Genomic DNA, 24112 nt, shown 5'->3' with positions numbered 1-24112 from the left:
ATTTTTGATATGTTTTAGAGGACATAAAATGCCAACTTTTAGAAATTTCAGGTTGTGCAAAAATAATTGAGCGAGTTATGAATTTTTGAATCAATACTGATTTTTCAAAAATCGAAAAATTGGTCGAAAAAATTTTTCAACTTCATTTTTCGATGTAAAATCGAATTTGCAATCAAAAAGTACTTTAGTGAAATTTTGATAAAGTGCAGCGTTTTCATGTTAAATCCATTTTTAGGTGACTTTTTTGAAAATAGTCGCAGTTTTTCATTTTTAAAAAATAGTGCACATGTTTGCCCACTTTTGAAAAAAATATTTTTGAAATGCTGAGAAAATTCTCTATATTTTGCTTCTTCGGACTTTGTTGATACGACCTTTATTTGCTGAGATATTGCAATGCAAAGGTTTAAAAACAGGAAAATTGATGTTTTCTAAGTCTCACCCAAACAGCCCACCATTTTTCAATGTCGATATCTCAGCAACTAATGGTCCGATTTTCAATGTTAATATATGAAACATTTGTAAAATTTTCCGATCTTTTCGAAAACAATATTTTCAAAATTTTCAAATCAAGACTAACATTTTAAAAGGGCATAATATTGAATGTTTAGCCCTTTTGAAATGTTAGGCTTGATTTGAAAATTTTGAAAATATTTTTTTCGAAAAGATCGGAAAATTTTACAAATGTTTCATATATTAACATTGAAAATCGGACCATTAGTTGCTGAGATATCGACATTGAAAAATGGTGGGCTGTTTGGGTTAGACTTAGAAAACATCAATTTTCCTGTTTTTAAATCTTTGCATTGCAATATCTAAGCAACTAAAAGTCGTATCAACAAAGTCTGAAAAAGCAAAATATAGAGAATTTTCTCAGCTTTTCAAAAATATTTTTTTCAAAAGTGGGCAAACATGTGCACTATTTTTTAAAAATGAAAAACTGCGACTATTTTCAAAAAAGTCACCTAAAAATGGATTTAACATGAAAACGGTGCACTTTATCAAAATTTCACTCAAGTACTTTTTGATTGCAAATTCGATTTTACATCGAAAAATGAAGTTGAAAGATTTTTTCGACCAATTTTTCGATTTTTTGAAAAAAATCAGTATTGATTCAAAAATTCATAACTCGCTCAATTATTTTTTGCACAACCTGGAAGTTTCTGAAAAGTTGGCATTTTATGGCCTTTAAAACATATCAAAAAATAAAAAAAAATAAAAATAGTGTTTTTTTGCAAATCAAGTTTTAGTGATAAAAAGTTAAATAAAAAAATCACCAATTTTTTTTTACCGTGTATCATTTTTTTCCAGTGTAGTCCGTATCCATACCTACAACTTTGCCGAAGACACCAAATCGATCAAAAATTTCCTTCAAAAGATACAGATTTTTGAATTTTCATACATCATTTTTGTATGGACAGCTGCCAAATTTATATGGAAAATTATATGGACAAACTAATGATGCAAAATGGCTTCTTTGGGCATACCGAAGGCACCAAAAAAGTTTCAGCCGGATTAAAAAATACAAAAAAAATCGAATGACCGAAATCCTAGAGAACTGCTCATTATTTAAATTAATAAAAAAGCAAGATAGAGAACCAAACACTAAACCAAAAAAACATGTTCAAATTATTTTTTATTTAAAAACATAGTAAAAAGAGAAGTAAATGCAACTTTTTTAAACAATAATAATAAGGTCATCAATAATTTGTGGATCGTTTGTAAATTTGTTAATTTAGTGTAATTTTTTTCAAATTTATAGTTTTTTTTCTGTTAATTTTCAATTTTAATGGATTTTTCATGTTGATATCAAATGTTAAAAAAAAATTCAGCTGGAAAATTCGATTTAAAAACAATACTTGCAACGCTCCCCAGCCGAAAAGCAAAAGTTCGGCAGCTTCAAGAGTTTTGTTTGCCGAAGCATTATTCGCATTTTTATTCAAATTGTGATGTTAATACCATTAATACTCATCTCATTGAATGAGGAGTGAGAGCGGAGAAGTGAGTGGTTTAGCATAGCTGAGAGGGGGAGGAGGAGTTGGAAAATGTTGGCTTTCTTCAAAGTCAGTTTGGTTCGGTGACACTCAAAGTTGAGGTACAAAATTTCCCTTCCCTCCCCTTCTCCTTAATTTCCACCATCACATTTTGTTTATACTTGGAAGCATTTGCTTATCCTGATTTAGGGGGTGTGGGGGGTCGTTGTTATAGCTTCTGTAAGACACCAGTTTTCTTTTCTCTGCGTGTACTTTATGAATATGACAAAAGGAAGCAAAATTCGCACCAAAAGTCAAAAGTTTTTCCTTCTTCGGCGGTAGAACTTGCGGGAGGTGGGTGTGGTCAGCTGGTCGTACTTTCATTCTTGCTTTTTTTCACTTGCCTTGTCTTGGTGGAACCTTTCTGAAAGATGATGAATATTGAAACATTGACATGGGGCATCAGGATGTCGACGACGATGAAGATTCTTCCATCAAGACCGAAAGAAGCAGTTCTCTGGAAATTCTTATTTCTTTTTCTCTGAAATGATGAAAATGTTGAATTTTTTTATGAACGGATTTGGATTTTTTTTTATGAAATGTTTTCTTTTTAAACCAAGAAATTGGTTAAGTTTGTTAAACTGTTAATTTTATACTAACAAACTAGATTTTCTAGAGAACAAAAGACAAAAAGCTTCGCCAGCTAAAACACACAAAAAATTCAAATGAGAAAAAAAAATGCGAAACATGTTTGAGACTCATATTTTATGCAAATGGAAGTTGCCGATATTTTTCTTCACTCGGCGAGAGGATTCATTTCAGTTCTCTATCGTGCACACACTCACAAGCGCAAGAAAAAAAAAAGAAAATTGCGTGATTTGCATTTGCTGTCCGGGGCATTGTCCATTCAAGTCGCGTGTTTTTTGGCAAGTGTCGCATGATTTTTCCCTTTGTCCTTGCTGACTTTTCATACACACACACACACACACACGAAATCGTGCCGATCGATTTTCATATCGTGCTGTGACGAGAGGTCAGTTGCTGGGTCAGAAAAGCGCGCGTTTTGACTGGAGGGCTGCAATATTTCTACATTTTTATTACACATGATTTTTGAGGCAAGGGATGGTGAAGTAGATTTGGGTTGTATTTTCATATTATTACTTGCTTTATTTCTTTTAACCCTCTACAACCCAACTCCGCCTTTAGACGGGCTTCGATTTAAAAAATCACCAAAAATCATTTTTTCAACCAATTTTTGGTCTTTAAAAAGCATTGGAAAGAAGAACTCTTAAAATTTTAGAGAATCTATGGGTTGGAAGTTTTACTTATTTTATGTGATGTTGCCAATGTTTTTACAAATGTCATTTTTTAAGGGTCAACTTTGGCTATGTTTTTACTAACATTTCCTATATTTTAAGTAAAAAGAAGTATGCAGTAATTTTTCTAGTGTCCCAGACTATGTCTCTACGCATTTTATTACAAGTTAAATGATAATGGTTCCATTTTATAGCAGAAAATGTTAAAAACAGGCAAAAAATTAAAAAAGTAACTGTAAAAACATGAAAAAATTAAATAGGAAAAATGTAATGATAGGAGGTGGTAAAATATGCCAAATACTACATAAAACATACATGAACAAAACAAGATAAAGACAAATTTAAATACAAAAAAAAAAGCAAGAAAAACATAAAACAAGAGAAGTAAAGTTTTTCGTAGAACAAAAAATGCTCAAAATGACCTCCTGACGACGGGAAAAATACAAATCTTCGAAAAAAAATTTGGGCAGTAGAAGGTTAATTCTTAACACAAATTAACCAGAGATAGTTTTTATCTTGTGTTGTACAAACAACTTTACTTCTCTTAATTTTAGTTTTTTAGTTTTTTTTTGTCTGTTTTAGGACTGTTTTATAAGTTAAAATCAGTGTCTTTTTCTTTCCAAGTAAATATGAGTATGAACTTATTATGTTTTCAAAACTATTTTTAAAGTAATTTGTTCAAAGTAATGCAAAAAGATATTTTTTTATTTTTAAAGTAATTTGTTCAAAGTAATGCAAAAAGATTACAATAATATTATAATAAGAATAAAAAAAAACATCTTTTCGTTAAATCATGTTAAACTACACAGTTAAAAAAAAATAAATTTGGAAGGTGTAATTTTGGAAGATTATATTGTGTAATTTTACCACAATTTAGAATGAACAAGTGCCATTACACCTGAAAAGTGGTAAAATTACCCATTTCCATAGGTAAAATTACACATTTTTTCTGACATAAAAGATGTACCCCTTCCCAGATGTAATATTACCATTTATCATTTTCTGTGGAAATTAAAAAAAATCGATGATGTTTTCATTATTTTTTTTTATTTCAATAAAAAAACCGAGATTGAAATCAGACAAAACAATTTTCCGATCTCTTCGAAACCAATATTTTCAAAACAAATTAAATCTAGACTAACATTTCAAAAGGGCCAAACATTCAATATTACGCACTTTTAAAATGTTAGTCTTGGTTTAAAAATTCTGATAATATTTTTTTCGAGAAGATCGGAAAATTTGCTGAGATATCGACATAAGAAAAAGGTGGTTTGTTTGGGTGAGACTTAGAAAAAATCAATTTTCCTGTTTTTAAACCTTTGCATGGCAATATCTCAGCAACAAAGGGTCGTATCAACAAAGTTATAAAAAGCAAATTATAGAGAATTTTTTAAGCTTTTCAAAAATGTTTTTTTTTCCAATGTGGGCAAACATGTGCACTAATTAAAAAAATTAAAAACTGCGACTATTTTCAAAAAGTTACCTAAAAATTTAGAGCGTCCAATTTCCCGTCCCGGGAAAAAAATCCCGGGAATTCCCGGGATTTCCCGGAAAAAAATATTTCCCGGAAATTCCCGAAATACAAGCGGAAGTATACATTTTCCTATCTTTTTGGCACCAATGTTTTGAAATTATATAAAAAAAATTAGAGAACCTGATTTGATTTTATTCTTTTCAATCTACTTTTCATAGTGAACTAATCAGCTTGTCTGTAAATTTCATGTCAAAGTTCAATTCAGATAATATTTATTTCTGAAGCTAAAAACTAGGAATATTGTATGCTTATATGTTGGGCAACATAAATTGCGCTATTATGGAATGAATATTAACTATTTTATTTTGGACAACCTATTTTAACGAATTTTGTTGTTATATCATTTAAAAACAAGATCAAAATTGAGATTTGTTTAACATTTTTGTTTACCTTGACCAATTTTGATAAAAATTGAATTGGGTTGTTCGAGAAGATTTTTCTTAAAGTATTCGAGAAATTACTTGTTTGAATTTATAAATTTATTGAGCACGTGAGCTACCAAGGGCGTAAGAGGGTTATACATGAAAAAAATATCGTTTAATTTCAACAAATTTTACACTATGATTTTTTTTTTAAATCTAATAAATTTATTAGGCCATTTAACCATTTAGCTAAAATCATTAAAAAACAACATCGTATCATAAGAAATTTACCCAAAGAATGCAACCATATTTCATAAACTCGCATAAAATATTAAAAAACTTTGAGTTATGATTTCATGAAATAGTGTTTCAAGTTAAATAGCGCTAGAGATTAGTTTTTAAGGCAAATTCAATGAATATCTATTTATTTACAAGTTGAAAATACTTGTTCTTGAATAAGTTATTTGCCATGAAAAACAGTATTTCTACATGTTTTTTTTTTCCATTTCAACTTTATGGTCACTGAGACAAATTTAAAAGCAATTTTATTGTTATGGAGCATGGATTTTCACTGTTTTTGTCCTAAACAAAAAATACTAATAATATTTTTGTTTGATTTGGTACGATTTGAAATACAGCATTAAAAAATAGAAAATTTATATATTTTCTCAAAGTTGCATGATTTTTACAAGCAGTCAAGCCATTAATTGATCCTCACACTCATTTTGATCATTAAAGTTGCTGTTTTATACAATTCAGTTGCAAAATATTAATCAGAAACAGGATCAGAATAATTTTCGTTAAATTTCAAAATTCCCGGGATTTCCCGGGAAATTTGTTGAAAATTTCCCGTTTCCCGGGAATTTTGTAACACCGGGAAATTGGACGCTCTATAAAAATAGCTTTAATTTGAAAACGGTGCACTTTTTCAAAATTTCACTAAAGAACTTTTTGATTGCAAATTTGATCTCACTTAGAAAAATGTTGAAAATGTTTTGCGACCGATATTTCGATTTTTTGAAAAAAATCAGTATTGATAAAAAAAATCATACCTCGGTCAAAGATTTTTTGTACAACCTGGAAATTTCTGAAAAGTTGGCATTTGATGTCCCCTAAAACATATAAAAAAATAAAAAAAATAAAAATTGTGTTTTTTGCTAATCAAGTTTTAGTGACAAAAAGTTAAATAAAAAATCACCAATATTTTTTACCGTGTATCATTTTTTTCAGTGTAGTCCTTATCCATACCTAAAACTTTGCCCAAGACACCAAATCGATCAAAAAATTCCTTCAAAAGATACAGGTTTTTGAATTTTCACATATCATTTTTGTATGGACAGCTGCCAAATTTGTATGGAAAATTATATGGACAAACTAATGATGCAATTTCTTTGGACATACCCAAAGCACCATAATAGTTTCAGCCAGATTAAAAAAGTCAAAAATTTATAAAAAAAAAATCGTAGAGAATTGCTCAAATGTTAGAAATTGTAAATAAAGTATAACAAAAAATAACCACAACAGAAAAATGCCAAGTTTTTCCATCTGAACAGGAAAAAATAAATCCTTTAAAAATCGACATTATCGCTCTCAATGCGCGTCATACATTTAAAACGATCATTGTAAATCACATTTTAACCATTTGATCACCAGAGCAAATGCATTTCTGGTGCAAAGGCCCCGTCTAATGGAACCGACAACGGGTGTAAGTGCATTCTGCCCCGCTGAGCTTGGAAAACATGAACAACCATGATGTGCACGGAACGGATGCTGAGCGTACGGCAGCAGAAGCTCTACGTGATATGTGATGTGGTGGATGATGTCATGTTGAGCGGAATGACCCCCTTCCCTCGGTGAACCCTAGACATGGTGGCGCTTAGAGTAAGGAGGGCTCTATTTGTGGGATTTAATTGAAGATTTCATGCATTTAAATGTATGTTTGATGAAAATGCTGAGTTAAAACAGTGTTTGTAAAACTTTGATTTATGACTCTAATCATTCGAGCAAATATAGCGTCGACTGCCATCGAGCACCGACGACCGTGGAAGGGGGTTTTCCAGCCAATTTCCACATTGCTCGTTTTCCATGATGGCACGCGAGTTAACTGAAGGATCAAAGATAAATCATTTTGCTAACCGTGACACTGACTGACACTCTTGCTTTGCGGTTTGTGTACATCAAGGGAGCTTAAATTGTTGCAATTTTGTGATGTTTTATGCAAACTTGATTTTAAACAAAACAAAACTTTATTTTCAAATAACATACCTTTTTTAATGTCGAACCAGCAAAGCAACAAACCGAAAGTCTTTTGCTTTTATAAAATTTCACATTTAGCTTAGACAACAGACATTTCGACTTCCTTCTCGAGTCAAGCAGAGCGTACACACATATTGCTGCTATACGGTGCAGTGTTTGCGAGATGAAAACCGAGAAATAACTCCATTTTCGTTCCAGAAATTGAAGCCCAAAACTGGCTGACCGTACTCATCCGAAAGGTTGGCATTTGATGGCTGTGGGTGGGCAGAATCTTCTGGTAGGGGATATTTGGTTCTGTTTTCTATGAAGGATCAAAATCCAAAAATTAAAAATATCAAAGAAAATAATCGTAAATCTGAAAAGTTAACGTTCTGAAAGCTAATAGTTTTGAAGGCTGGTTTTGCTATTTTAAATAGTTTTTAATCACCTACACTTTAAATTTGTAAGATTGTTGTTGATTTTCTTCTTTAATTATTGTTTTCTTAACGCAACACATCAATCAGAGCATTTGCACCAAGATTTTTGTTACATACATTTTTACAGTTACTTATTTTTTGCCTACAGAATCGAGTCAGGGGGTATATCTGATGATATTTTTTTTATTGTCACCCTTAAAGGAACATTTCTGGAGTTTTTTTTAAAGTTCCAATAAACCAAATTATCAGTTTTGATTTTTGGGTGTTTTTGAAACCGCCTTGAGTCAGGGGTATTAAAAAACACCCACAAAGCAAAAACTGAAAATTTGGTTTATTGGAACTTCCTAAAAAAAAAACTCCGGATTTTGTCTAACTTACGGAAACTCTACAAGATATGTACTAAGATACTTAAAAAGACGTCTGTTCGGGTTAAAGGCTTTATTGAGAATGATCCTAAAGTTACAATGTGTGAACCCCAATAACTTAGTCATTGCTTACTTAGTCAAAGGCTATTTAAATCAGCTAAGCTACTATCTTACTAAATTAGTTTAAAATGGTCAAAATGCTTAAGCGCCCTTTTTAAATATTGCTTCAGTTCTGTGATATGATAGTTTGAAAAAATCGTGTTTTTATTTCAAAAATATCGAAAATCTGGGCAAAAAAGTTTTAAAAATATTTTTTTTGCAATTCCGTCGTGAAACTACTTACTTTTCCTGTCATTCTTGAACGACGAAATAGCCTACTTTTCTGTACCAAAAATAACAGAATCGAATAGCAACACTTTTCAAAATAAATGCTGAAAAGTTCTACTTTTCAGCACTAAAATGGGTGCTGAAAAGTTGAACTTTTCAACACTTGTTTCGAAAAGTAACTCTTTTCAACATTTTTTTGATTTAAACGATTTTTTGACAAAATACACGAAAATTTGACTTAAAATTTCACTCAATGGGTGTTTTTCGGAATTGCAAAAAATGTTGTATGGAACTCGTTGCAAAACATGATTTTTTCAGCACTCGTCGTATTTATCCAACTCGGTGAACCTCGTTGGATAAATGTACGACTCGTTCTGAAAAAATCCTCTTTTTGCAACTTGTTGCATAAACTACTATTTTAAGCAAAATAAAATATGCAATCGAAAAGAACTTTATTTTTTTTAAGGTAAAATGTACCGTTTTCGAGTTATAGTTACTTTAAGGTATACATTTTCGATGTCTTTCCGTTTTTTATGTTTTAAAAATACATCCTGACAGAAAAACATCATAGAATTTTTTGTTTAAGAGCTGAATTTCCCCACAATTTTCTCTCTCGGGCATTTAGTTTCTATGCTACAGTCTCACAAAGAATTCGAATCGATGCTAATTGAATTTTGCTTAACCCTCTACTGCCCAAATTTTTGTTTCGAAATTTTTTATTTTTCCCGTGTTCAGGAGGTCATTTTGAGCAACTTTTGTTCTACGAAAAACTTTACTTCTCTTGTTTTATGTTTTTCTTGTTTCATTTTTAGTATTTTAATTTGCATTTATCTTGTTTAGTTTATGTTTGTTTTTGGTAGTATTTGGCCTACTCTACCACCTCCTATCATTACATTTTGCCTATCTAATTTTTTCATGTTTTTACAGTAACTTTTTCAATTTTTTGCATGTTTTTCACATTTTCTGCTATAAAATGGAACCATTATCATTTAAATTGTAACAAAATGCGAAAAGGCATAGTCTGGGGCACTAGAAAAATTACTGCATACTTCTTTTTACTTAAAATATAGGAAATGTTAGTAAAAAACACAGCCAAAGTTGACCCCTAAAAAAATTAAATTTTTAAAAACATTGGCAAAGTCATATAAAACAAGTCAAACTTCCAACCCTAAAATTTTCCAAAATTTTAAGAGTTCTTCTTTCCTATGCATTTTGAAGATCAAAAATTGGTTGAAAAATGGATTTTTGGCGATTTTTTTAATCGAAGCCCGTCTAGAGGCGGGGTTGGGTTGTAGAGGGTTAAGCGAGACCTAATTATTATTATTTACGAAATTTCCTGATCCTTCAATAAATATATTGTTTTTTTTTATCAACTTAAATTTTCATAAACTAAATTAAATCAGTTGAAAAACTTCCTATTTAATTTGGGCTAAGCTGATAAATATTAAAAATTTCCTTAAAATTAATTTAAAGAAGAGGACTGCTTAAAAAACAACATTTTCTTAAATCAAGACTCAAGGCTGGATTTTTTTTTACAATTTTTCGTATTTTGCGTCACAATTGACTACAACACATGTAAATTTAAATATTTTGAAATGTTATATTAAAAAAACCCATTTTTAATCAACTATTCTCACAAAAATAAATAATGGCAAAGAAAACAATGTTTAAAAGTTACGATGAGAAATCATGTTTATTTTGAATTTAAAAGTCAACCGTAACGTTTCACATTGTCGAAAATTAGTGTTTTTGATATTTTGCCGGGTTATTGTCACTCAAAAAATCGACGCTATTTTGAAAAAAAAGAAAAAAAAACTCTGTTTGTATCCGTTTCTATCAGATGATGTATCTCTGTTTTTTAGTTTCTGTAACTTGTAAACGGTGCATGATATCGATTTTACATTTTAAAATTAAGTAGAAAGCAAATGTCGACTTTTTGTCCACAGTTGTTTTTTATGAAAATTGGCAAAAGCAAAGCAAAGCAATCCACTTTAACGACCCCCGGATCTTCTGTGGTCTCTGTTGCAAGTTTCTGCTCATTTCTAGGCGTCCGAAGGTTATGTGTGGTGAGTCACCCATAGCCTCTTTTTACGCAAATGGACCGACGTTTTACTTCCCCATCCGATAAAAGGCCAGGAGGATAAGACGGGAATCGAACCCGCGCCCCATAGCAACTTAGGGATCGGCAGCCGAAGAACATTTTTTTTCTTGTCGATTTTCTAAATTTAATAAGAACGATCCACTTTTCAAAAAGATAACTTTTATCTTTTGAAAAAATATCAATACAAATTAAAGGCTACATTCCGTCCAAGTTGCTCCTGTACCCCCTACTCTGCCAACAAAATGTCATCCAATCATCGTCCACGTGCAGGTTCATCCCCTGAAGAAGAGGAAAGGGGGCGGCACAACGTTAGAGAGATCTCCGAAATATCCATGAATATGGGATGTGAGCGGTAGGTCTGAGCTAGGAAAAAAAATGGCAAACCGGGAAATGAAAGTTGGCCACCAGGAAAAACACACATATCCACAAACGAAAACCAACTTGAAACACTATAAATCTTTCGCTCGTTGAGGGAATTTGGATGCCATGACAACTTTTTGGCCAGATGCACCATCGTTGCAATTTGCAGAAATGGATAGGGCTAGGAATGGGACGATAGTGATAGCCATCTCTTGGGAGTTTTTGGAAGGCATTTTGTTGGCTAGTTTGAAGGTTAAGTTGTAATTTTCCGAGATGTTGAAAAACATATAGCATAGCATAGCATAGCATAACGGGTCTGCACCACGCTGTAGGGGGTGCCACAATGGTCAATTCAATATTCTTAGACAATTTGATTGCTGCCCGGTACAACCAAGAATATCTAAGAACGTAAATTTCCACACTGTGCTCCAAGGCTACGCCCATACAGTCCCGTGGGGATTTGGGAGGATGTTTTTGTTGTTCACTAGTGGCAAAAGTGCAGGGAACCCATGCGACTTTTAAAAGTGAACGGAATATTTTTGGGAGGTTTGGAATGGGGTTAGGGAATTTCATCGGGCCGATGAAAATGGTTGAGTGCGTAATGTATTTAATGATTTGAATGTTTGTAAGTGTAAATGTGAGTCTGTAGTGTATTATCTAATAAGCATATAGTTTTGTAATAATGATAAATAATAAATATAATAAATATAGTAAATAAAATAAATATAATAAATATAATAACTACAATCAAGATGATTCCAGGAAGCTGTAAAAAAAACAGTTATTTAAAATATAAATGCTCCAGATGGTTCCCATGCTGTTTTAGAAAGTTTCGTTAATTTAAGCAGTTTGATCATATATGGTATGAGGAGAGGGTATATTACAGGAAAGGAATAGGATAAGGAATAATATGAACATTTAAATAAATCATATAGTGAGTAGACAAATTTACATGTAGACATTTGATTTAAAATAATTCCAGGAAGCTGTAAAAAATGAAAACAATTTTAAAACTAACACTCCAGATGGAAACACAAATTAAACAACAAAGACACAAGAATCCTAAAACGCGGCTTCGCACCTTCCACATAATTCGACATGAACACGATCACGAATACAGCACAAAAAGAACGCCACAAAAATCCATCTTCCCGGCGCTGCTGCTCACACGATAATGACGCGCAATAATATTCATTAGCACAATGACCCCCCTCACCGCATGCATGATATGAACACGATCACGAATACAGCACAAAAAGAACGCCACAAAAATCCATCTTCCCGGCGCCGCTGCTCACACGATAATCATTCCGAGATGTTGAAAAACATATATTTTAACGATCAGGAAGTAGCTGACATGTTGGCTCACGTGTCGCAGATGCTCCAGACTAAGAAGGATCAGAGCAAGAGAGAGTATTACCACCAGATGCTCTCAAAATGCAGTCAGAAGGCTAGTTGGAAGGTCATCGGAGATGTCCTGGGGAAAAAAGGAACGTCTGATAAACCCACTGCTGTCTACGTGAATGGAGGAGGAATTACCACAGATATGAATACAGTCTGCAATGTCTTCAATGAATTCTTCTGCAATGTTGGTCATGATCTCGCAAACGCCATTCCAAGCGATCGAGCCATCAGTCGCTTTGGCACTCTGACCTCCCAGCCCCGCTCTATGGTCCTCACCCCCGCATCATACAACGAAGTTGTCGTGCTAATCAACCAGTTAGACGCGAAGAAGTGTGCAGGTCCTGATAACATTCCCGCGTCTTTCGTGAAATCGCATTTTGAATTATTTGCTCGACTACTGGTGGACACTTTCAACGAAATCATTCAAACTGGCCAGTATCCTGAGTGTTTGAAGGTTGCTCGTGTGGTACCTATCCACAAGGCAGGTGACAAGAAGGACGTTAACAACTATCGGCCCATTTCGACTCTCTCAGTACTGGACAAACTGATCGAGAAATTGATTGTCTGCCGGATAATGAAATATGCGATCCGTCGGAAGGTCCTCTACACTCACCAGTATGGCTTCAGAACAGGTTCGAGTACATTGACAGCTACAAGTGATCTTGTTGAGGAAATTTACTCCACATTGGACTCCAAGATGTTGGCTGCGACGCTCTTCATCGATCTCAAGAAAGCGTTCGACACAATCGACCATGAACTGCTAGCACTCAAACTGGAGTTTTATGGTATTAGAGGAACACCGCTGGCGTTAATCAAAAGCTACTTACGAGGAAGATTGCAGTATGTTTCCATTGGGGAGCACACCAGTGAACGACGTCCCATCAGTATTGGAGTTCCCCAGGGGAGCAATCTGGGCCCGCTGCTGTTCTTGTTGTTTATAAACGACATTAGTAAGCTGAAACTTAACGGGGAAACGCGGCTCTTTGCTGACGACACGTCGGTATTTTACCGAGGAAAGGACTGTGCTGAACTGCAACACAAGATTGCAGAAGACATCACTTTGCTCAACGCGTACTTCAGGTCGAATGTGCTGTCCCTGAACCTAGGGAAGACTAAGTTCATGATCTTCCACACACCAAGGCGAACAATTCCTGACCACCCACCTTTGACTGTTGATGGGCAAACGATTGAAGAAGTCTCCAGTTACCCGTTCCTTGGTCTAATTCTTGACAGCACCATGGGGTGGAAACCTCATATAACTGCCCTTAAAAGCAAGCTAAGCTCACTTTGTGGAATCTTCTGGAGAATTGCTGCGTTTATTCCATACCCACAAATGAAGATGCTGTACTTTTCCCTGGTACACTCACGAATCCAGTACCTGATTGCCAACTGGGGCTCAGCATGCAAAACCGATCTGCGTGGCCTTCAAGTTCTTCAAAACCGCTGCTTGAAAATCATCTCGCGGAAACCAGCATTATTCCCCACCACTGACCTGTACTCGGACATGACGGATTCGGTGCTGCCATTGAAAGCACTGTACGAGCTTCAAACGACGGTGCAAATTCGCAAATACTCAACGGACGCTACCCAGCACCACAACTTCAAGCTACAAGTCAGAGTCTCGTCTCGGACCACCCGCCAACAAGGAGAGTTTGTTCTGGATCGGCCATACAGCGAGTTTGGAAGGAAAAATTTACCTATTTTGGAGGCAAACTGTACAACGCTCTATCCCGCGAATGCAAACAATCACCAACCCTGGCTGCCTTCAAGCGTCGTTTGACGATCATCATCAAGCAGAATATCCACCAATATGTTTGATACACCACTTATGCCTCTGTTTACGTTTCGTTTCATGCCACCGCCGCCCACCGCCACCCACCGCCACCCTACGTCGCCCACCGCCACCCATCGCCGCCCATCGCCCACCGCCCATCGCCCACCGCCCATCGCCCACCGCCCAACGCCCATCGCCACCCCTCACCATCACACGCCACTAACTTGAACAAACCAAGCTGTCCCGTAACATAAAAAATGTATCTTAAAAAATCCTAAATAGTTGTTAAGTAGTTAAGCACTGCCTTAAAGGAGCTCTGGCTCACTGGCACGTGCTGCAGTATTAATGAAAATGTAAAGATCGATGAAAAGATGAGAGGGCATGTAGCCCTACTCCATAAAAAAGAAATAATCAGAATATCAGAATATGAAAAATAAGACAAACCGAGCCTAACTCCGAATGGAGTAGGTGAATGTTCCAACTTCGGTCTTTATCGTGGAAAAAAAAAAAAAAAAAAAAAAAAAAAAAAAATATTTTTTGCGTTTCAAAAAAAATGGTTTACTTCCAAATGACACGTTGCTACCAAAAGGACATACCTTAATGACAGTATGAATTGCATTTCTGGCCCGCATTTTTGCACCACCATTACGCTGCACACATGTTGGTCCATTAATGAAGGAGAATTACTGATGGATGACGGGGTGCTTTCACGATGGGATGGTGCGTTGGCTTCTCCCAGAGAGTTGTCCACCGGTAAAGGATACAAAATGTGCAATTATGCTCACGTAATGCTACCGCACGGAATTTGCGCTCGATGGAATGTTACTGCACACAAACTGCGTCCTTCCCCGACGCGTTTCCTCTAGAGCTTGAGCACGTTACGTGTGACTTTGGGGCGGTGTGTTCTGACTGGATTATTGTGGTCTCTTTGCTGAGCGAGATTGTTTACATGGAACTATCCTATAGTTCACCTTGGATTTGTTGTGGATCAGATCTTAGTTAGTATGAATGATTCTTAAACATATTTCAAACATAAAAATAATTGTTTTCCGTTATGAAATTTTGAAATCATACACGAAAGGTGAAATGTCAAAAAGCTCAAACCTCATTGTATTTTGGACCTGCATGTTAATTTTCTCCATTTCAGCTTGGTTCTTAATGTTAATTTTGCACGAAGTTTATTTATGACAATAAAATAATGTTAAAGAAAATCTCTATTACATCTTGACGTAATTGAGTTCATATTCGGGAACTTAGCAAAGGACACCCAATCCACTTAGCCCTGATATGGCCGTTTAAAAATCACATTTATATAAACAATTCATTCCCACGTCAAACCAGCCAGATACACATTAAATGTTTTCGATTTGATTTGGCTGAAATATTTGACTAACAGTCAAGACTCCATTATTGGAAGTCCTCGAAAAAAGTCACTTCGGACAATCGAATCGAAAAATTACATGTTTCTTTGTCTTGTTCCGAATCGTTGAGCTTAAATATTCCCCATAAATGCTAAAAAGTGATTTGGAAATTTTAAAATCAAGATGGCGGCCAAAATTGTTTCATACAATTTTGACAATATGTGAATTTGAAAAATATGTGAGATACAGCTTCTGAGTGAAAAACTAATAGGAAAAATTTGACTGTCAGAAAAATAGCTTTCAATTTTCAAATGACGATTTCTCATCAACTGGTACACCAAATTGAAAATGAAAAAAATGTAAAAAATAATCATTTCGTCAGCTGTGTGCTATCTTGTGACATAGACCATTTTGGTCGAAAATGAGTTAATGATGACGTTTTGCTTTACTTAACAAACACTACAAGATGCTTTAACCCGATTTTGGAAACTCGCTTCCGTTTCCCGGATATCGCAATACACACTTGTGACATAGACCAATTTATCATCAAAATGATCGTGCACACTTGTGACACGTCATACATGTTGTTGGAAAATGTGGAATTTTTTTTTTGTTTTTCACAAATTTATGTTGATACACATTTTCTTTTGTTTTTGAAAATATACTGATAAAGTCGGTTAAACTATTGATTTAAGCCTATTTTAGTTTGTATGGGAATTCTGTGCACACTTGTGACACGTAGTACAATTTTACTTTCGAAACACACTTGTGACACGTGCTTTTCAGATTTTTGATTACATAATTTACTGTATCTTTTAACTGGTGTAAACAAATTAGTTGAAACTTTAAGCGTTTGTTAAGCGATAGTATACGAACCGATTGCTTCAAAAAGTTTGGCTCTACCATTCATAGTTTTGAAAATATTTATCATCAATCTTTAAAAATCGATTTTCTCGGAAAGTACTAAATGGTCGTTGTCACAAGATAGCACACAGCTGACGATTTGTCATTCATTCAATGGTGAGATACAAAATTATTTGATAAATTTAAAAACTATCAAAGTATCATGATTTTTTTCAATGAACATGGGTTCGAATTGGAAAACAAACTGCATCGGATACATTTCCAATTTAACACCAATAATCTGCCCATGTTCACATAAATGTCCCATATGCAAAAACAGCAAGTTGAGAAAAACGCATTTGAAGTTTGTCCCACACATAAGGTTACGTGTTAAGTTTTCACGAAAATACTGGATTTCCTCCTGATTTCTAGAACAAAGTACTGGATGTTATAGGCTTTTCAGAAAGATCTCGCGATTCTGAACAAAACTGCACCAATAACTCAAAAACGATGAAAATGCATATGGGACATTTATGCAATCAGGGGCAGTAATAGTTAACATATTTTATTTAAGTGACAAGTTTTAAATACAGTCATCTGGGACGAATCGAGACTACAGTTTGAATAGGGATATCAGTGTTTAGAGTACTTAAAAGCTTAAAATTTGGAATACATTGACTATTTTTGTTAATCTGTGTCTGTTCTATTTGAAACTAATAAAAATATCCAAATATTGGGCAGTAACAAGGCTAAAAAAACAGCTTTCCTAAATCGCCCCATGTGTCCCGATTCGCTTCAGATGACGATACTTAAAACTCGTTACTTAGAAATTAATAATGGATGATTTTCGGCTGGTATGTTTGTTTTCATCGGGATATCGCTTTTCAAGGACGCATTAGACTATCACAAACAAACAGACAAACTCGCAAGCAAACAAACTTTTTGACAGTTTGCCTACTCTGTTTGTTTGCCTGCATTTGTTTGCAGAAACATCAGCCTGTATACATTTTGCTTTGTTTGCAAGGTTGGCAAACTGTCGAATACAAAAAAGTGCATGTTAGTTTGTTTGTTTGCTATAGTCTAATAGCTCCTTCAGTAGGTACTGAGAAAGCCACTAGGAATGTCATATCCCGATCAAAATTAGAAATTTATCTTTTTTTTTTTGTAAGCAGAATTCATAAATATCTTAAAATTGTAGGAACAAGTTTCTAAGTAAATATGGAATTTTTTTTATAGATGATACAAATATATTTCAAATAAATAATGAGCAAATTTGAAACTTTTTATTTTCAATCTGATTCATGTGTAGTTGGTTCAACTTTTTGCTTGGTTAAAAATTAGGGTGGTACACGATTAGGGTGCTTTTGAAAATCTAAACATTCAGGAATATTTCCGGATTTTTTGTCTCCTAGCAATACTTTGTAAAAGACACCAACATTTTATCTCGCAATCTACGCCTTCTACGATCAAATTTAGCGAAAGCATCTATGCAAACCTTTACAAAATTTGAACCTTTTGTTCAAATTAACTTTTCAAAAATCGAAAATGTTTGTTTTTTAGAATTTGAAAAGTGCCCGTACTCGTCTCGTCAAACAAGTCCCGTTTGAATGACTAAAGCCGGGATTCAACAACAAAATATAATAAAAATGTATTACGCATTATAATTTTTCACAGCTCAAAACACTTGTTTTTTATTTGTTGAATTTTTTATCAAACTTAATTTCAAAATTTCCACTTTGTCATACACATGAACTCACGTGTCACAGAAGATATTTTGAGAATATTCAATCCAAATTGCAACCAATTTGGTTTAACCAATCTCGAGACAGTTGCACTCGTATGTAAACTTCACTGCCTCTCAAAGCTAGTCCGTCCCATATGTAATTTCGTCAATTTTGAGGTAATGTTGCAGTTTGGTTTGAAATCATGTAAACTATCAGAAAAACCAATAAAATTTAGTACTTTGTTCAAGAAAACTGGAGAAAATCACCTTTTTCGTGAAATTCTAACACGTAACCTTATGGGTGGGACAAATTTAACATGCGTTTTTCTCGGCTTGCTGTTTTTTACATATGGGACGGACTCGATTAGAGCGGCAGTTAATGTTTTTTGAAAAATTTGTTTACCAGTTTACACTGCGCGTGGTAAATGTTTCATTTCAAAATAGCAAAAAAGTCACGATATTTCGTTCGAAGATATACATTTTGCTTCCCTGACAATATTTTGACAATATTCCTTCTACAAGTTGTTCAGAATAGTACCATACACGTGTTGGTACTGTTTGGTAAAGTTTTTTTCTATTCCATATAAAATTATGAAAATCATCTTTAATCAATCATTGTCAACCAGGAGGTCCATGTCATCACCAAATTATATAGATTGTTAAACACATTTGATTGAATTACTTATTGACCAACTTCCTTAAAAATAGTAGATGGCTTAACCTTAATCACTTTCATTAACCTTTCTCAACAAATTGAATTTTTGGTCTATTTTACATGTCATTTGCCATCTGATGAACAAAACTGGCTAGAATAACTCGAAGAGATCAATTTCAAGATTTTTTGTATAATAATAAGTAATTCACATAAATTGATAATCAAAAATTAAAACAAAAGTACATGCTCCGGTCGTTATGTGTATTTATCGGTAAACGTAACACGACACTCTGTTGCTTCGTAACGAATCATCGCCAGCCCAAGAAGCGCCACACTGCCATTTTCGTGTACATTATTTATGAGCTGGACAAATATTCACATTTCCTGCTCAGGTGGGGTAATCCTTCCTGGGGCGCAGACCCTATCCTTTTTCCAGCGCTAAGGTGGGGTCCAGCCACCACTTGTCACGTGACGACTGAAACCCATCCGCCGTGTGTTTGTTGCCAACCGACGACACAAACATTTTGTTTTTCACTTCTTGAAACTCCTGATGCTGACAGAAACACATGTTCAGCGGCTTTTGATGTTGATGGAGGCGCGTGGTTGTTTGGGGACGTTGATTGGCTGGATTTGATAACTCACAATTTTGAGCAAGGGTTGTCTTGAGGGGTAAACATATTTGGTCACGATTTGGTGTTTTCAGGTTGGATCAGGTAAAGCTGGAGCATCTGAGCTAGAAGAACGTGTTGGCTTGGCAACATGTGAGTGAAATAATAAGGAGCATCTTTTATTTTAGTTTTTTAGTTCTGATTTGTGTAACTTCTCTAAAGTGGAACTATACAAATAATTTGGTTAAAATCTATCAACACATTTCACTGTTGAAATTTCAAATTAAGTGCTAAGAAAATGAACAAAGTTGTTTTACTCGAGGTTAAAAACACAAAAAACAAAACTGGGTTAATCCTTAGGGAGGGAAACCTTTCTTACATTCCACCACCTTCCCTCGCAACGAACTTTACACTTTCGGTGTCGCGTGCGTAAGAAAAATTCCAACGTGTCGCTAATAGACTAAAGTGAGTACACTCCGTTAAGAACATCTTCCCGCCATCAAAATCATCATCATCATCAGCCGTCGTGGTTGTCACTTGGATTCCCTGTGGGAGGTCGGACGAGGAACCATGGCGCAGCATACCAAAATGATAAGCATAACGTTTCTCTTCTCTCCTCGCTTTTTTTTTCGGCATTTCACAAAGCGATGAAAATGTCCTCCCCCTCCTCTTATTTTCAAGGACACTCTTCTTTTTCTTCTTTTTTTTGTGTGTGGGGAAAGCTGGGGGTGGTTCGTAGCTCTTCTCCGTAGATGTGTACAATAATGATGATAATCATATAGACGCTGCTAATGGCGGAATGTCACGAGCCTGTTGGAAATCGACATTCATCCAAAATGCCAATGTTGCCCCCCGGGGAAGGAGGCGAAGTTGTGGGTGGGTGGGTGGCTGCAATGTGATATGGCTGCCCGTTGCAGGGACAGGCGAGAGAGAGATGTCGATGACGGTGATGGAATGGCAAAGATTCGTATATACGTTTATCTTTCGTATGGCGGCCTCAGATCACAGCAGCAAGCATCACCACGGGGTGGGAGAGAGTGACAAATGGACTAGAATTGATTTGCGGGGTTCCGTTGAAACGAACTTTTTTTTTTATTTGTTTGGAAAGTAAGAAAGAAAATATCTTCCAAGATATACTATTTTCTTCAATACATTGTTTTCTTACTACACAACAACTCTTTTATTTTTTTTAATTATAAAAGTTTTCTTCATCTTATAAACCTATTGAAACTAAATTTATTATTCAAATTTTCATAATTTTTTAAATATTTTCCAATTTTTTCGAGAACAATATTTAATTTTTTTTAATCATTTGAAAAGGGCCGGGATTCATTATTACGCTATTTTGAAATGTAAGTCCCGATTTTTTTTTCAAAATATTGTTTTCGATCGGTACATTTTTTGAATGAAATTTCGATTTTTCCAGAAAATACTGTTTTTTTTTCAAAAAATCATAAAATCATAAAAATAATCTCGAAAATAAAGAAAATACGTATTTTGGGAAACTGAGTTTTTGTAAAAAAATGTAAATTAAAAAATTGGCAAAAAAATTTCCGTGTGTATATTTTTTTTCAAAATATCCCTTTATGGTGTAACGGGCCATCATCAAATATGGCGAAAAAAATATGGCAAAAATCCGTCCCGTTTCATGTTAATGATGATTGATTCCCGTTCCACCCTATTGGGTGAAAATCAGATTTTTTTTTTGAAATTGTTATTTCCTCGCACTTATTATTAGCTTAAAAATATAGAAAAATAATCACTATGTACTAAACTACCACGGGAAAACGGCTAAACTTACAGAAGTCTCGAAAAAGCTTTTATTTTTGAAAATTTAGCCTGTTTTTGAGAAGCATAATTTCACCATACAAAAATACGCGCACTTTAAAACACCTCAAAACTACTGTTTCAAATACCTCACCTTAATAAATCGATAATCACTCGACGTGCTGCAGGCTAGGGGAACAGCTGATTACCGTCAAACACTTCAAAACTCGATATTTTTACGAAAAGTAGAATCTAATTTCGCGAATTGGATTTTTTCGCAAGTTTTTTTTTTGTATTCAGACACTCTTCAACACAACCATACCTCACACTGGTATTGGTTGTCATCGAGAATGTGGTTGCCAGAGATTTTAGCTGAACATTTTAAACCAAATTAAATCATAAAGTATTCTTGTTTGATTTTTTGCCTTGCACTGATGTATAATATTGAAACAATTGGGTCCTAAAATGAAGCTTAGATTGCTGATATTATTGTTTACAGCGATAAAGCTTATTTTTCTGAGTACAATGACCCTTTTTACGACCACAAAGAGTTTAAAATGGATTTTTAAATCAATTTTGAAAAATTTACCTCGCGGTCCTTCTTGACAGAAAAGCTCCTACTTGACAGCTCGTTCCAAGGAGACCATAGTTGATCCATCGAAAAAATGTTGTCTTGTCAAAACAATTTTTTGCTTTAAAATGAAAAAAAGTGATCAGAAATGGTTTTTAATCGTGTTTTTTACCGTTGTACATAAAAATTGACATAGGGCTTTAGTACCCAATTGATTTAAGAGTTTTTTTGGTTGATAAATTGTATTTACAATTGATATAGAAGCTAAAAAATCTACATGAAAAATGTATATAAAAAAAACAATTTTCGAAACTCTGCCCTAAATGGCAACACTTTTCACTGGCAAGCAAGGTTGTGACAGTTGTGTTTTGTCTCTGTTGAGCTGTCATTCGCGGAAAATCAAGTTGGCAAGATAAACGAAAAAAAAACCCGTGCCCTTGCCGATTCTTTTGCTTGGACCTCCCGTCAATCTGCAATCACAGGTAATTTTTGTTTTGTTCCACATAGGTAATATTGTGATAAAACTTTTTTTTTCAATTTCCCCAGGTTATGCCACGAACAGTGAAGAGAACGGCCCTCCGATCACAGCATCACAGAGAAAATCGGTCCATCGAAAACTGGCCGGCCGCGGAGGATGACTTCTCGAGTGTGGAGGTTCACGTTACCTCGACCCGTACGGAGATCATCATTATGACCACCCGCACCCAGAAAGTGCTCGGCGAAAAGGGCCACCACATCCGGGAGCTGACCGCCGTCGTCCAGAAGCTGATAGGAGGCCTGCGTCGTGCCTGCCTGGAGTCCGGAGCCAAGGGTTCCGAGGTGGTCGTCCTGGTAAGCTGCGCGGTCAGCGTGCCAAGTCGATGAAGTTCATCGACGAACTGGTGATCAATTCCGGAGATCCGTGCAACGAGTACTCTGACACGGCCACCCGCCATATCCTGTTGCGCCAGGGAGTGCTCGGAATCTAGGACAAGATTATGCTGCCGTGGGACGCGAACGGCAAGATCGACCCGAAGGAGCCGTTGCCGGAAAACGTGTTGATGGTGGAGCCCAAGGACGAGATCATGCACAACACGCCCGAAACCAAGAACAAGCCGTCGGCGCTGGAGCTGGGAGCAGGTGGAACCGTCGAGGTGGTTGAATCCCTCATTAGTTAAGCTGGGCGGAGGATTCACGTGTCCAAGATAATGTGAGTGTGATAAATCAGGGTGGCCACCTCGGGAAAAAACCGGGAAAACCGGGAAAAAACCGGGATTTTTATCCACCGGGAGAAAACCGGGAAAAACTCGGGAATTCGACTGACAAACCGGGAAAATATTTTAAGTTTAGTTAAAATTTGACAAAAGCCTCTTTAAATTATTCAATATGTTCTTTTCTCAATTAGAATATTATTCCTGTTATTCTAAATGAAGAATTCGCAAAAACTATGTTTGAATTTGTGTAATAGACTCATGCTTCCTGGTTATGGATGTTTCTTTTTCTGTTGTATCCTATTATATTTTTACATGGCGATTTTTTTTTTAATAAAGCAAAATGTTTCCTCTACCAGCGATTCTCAACCTGGGGTACATGTACCCCTGGGGGTACCACGAGCGGTCTCAGGGGTCCGGAGGACAAACCCGCAATGGCGGACATTTGTCCCAAACAAAATATTTGAGAGAAAAAAACAAATTACTTTGAAGCAAAAATTAACAACCATGCTTAAGGTGCAATGAATTACGTGCGAATTGTTTTTGACCAATCAGAAAATGTTTTAAAAATATTTGAATGATAAATATATAATTTGCATTCGTTTAGAAATTTTATGAATTTGAAGTAAAGTGCACCGTTTTTTTTTGTTTTTTTTTCTACAAATATTTGTTTCAAATTTGTATATTGTGCCAACTACCATTTACTACCACGTTGGTAAAAATAATCTTATGTTTCATGATTTGGATACTTTCAATTCGACCTTTCTTTGCAAAAATATTAGTTTTGCATAAAATAAAAATTAGGATTTTTTTTAAGTGGATATTATGGATCTCATGGTACGAAAACAACATAACAGTAAATATCTCTCTAAATTTAAAGATCAAGACATTTCCTTCAAATTGTCACACAAATTACACTATTTTAAAATATTTTTCTTGGCCTGTATCTTAGCAACAAAAGAATGGATCAAAAATGTTCAAAAAAGAAAGCAGAAAAGAATTTTATAGAATAATTTTTCAACTGAAAATAGCTACAACTTCAAAAAAATACTATTTACAAATATAAATTTACATAAAAATAAAATTTAAAAAAATATGGGGGATGTTTGTAGAAATGAAAAAGACAACGAAAATTTAATTTACAAAAAGAATTTCTCCAAATTTAAAGGCATTTTCAGTAGATAGTTTTAAAGAAAAACAGGGTACAAC

The 24112-nt window shown here is 34.8% G+C and overlaps 1 protein-coding gene and 1 pseudogene across 2 annotated transcripts in view; both read left to right on the top strand.

Annotated features, from left to right (window-relative positions):
- Positions 1-24112, top strand: part of LOC6046407 (protein N-terminal glutamine amidohydrolase) — a 113455-nt gene that overhangs the window by 13359 nt on the left and 75984 nt on the right. The window lies entirely within an intron of this gene.
- Positions 22092-22893, top strand: LOC6046381 (annotated as a pseudogene).

Source organism: Culex quinquefasciatus, chromosome 3 (assembly GCF_015732765.1).
Source record: "Culex quinquefasciatus strain JHB chromosome 3, VPISU_Cqui_1.0_pri_paternal, whole genome shotgun sequence".
Taxonomy (NCBI): domain Eukaryota; kingdom Metazoa; phylum Arthropoda; class Insecta; order Diptera; family Culicidae; genus Culex; species Culex quinquefasciatus.
The sequence above is the reverse complement of the archived record's forward strand: the minus strand, read 5'-3'. Positions and strand labels throughout refer to the sequence as shown.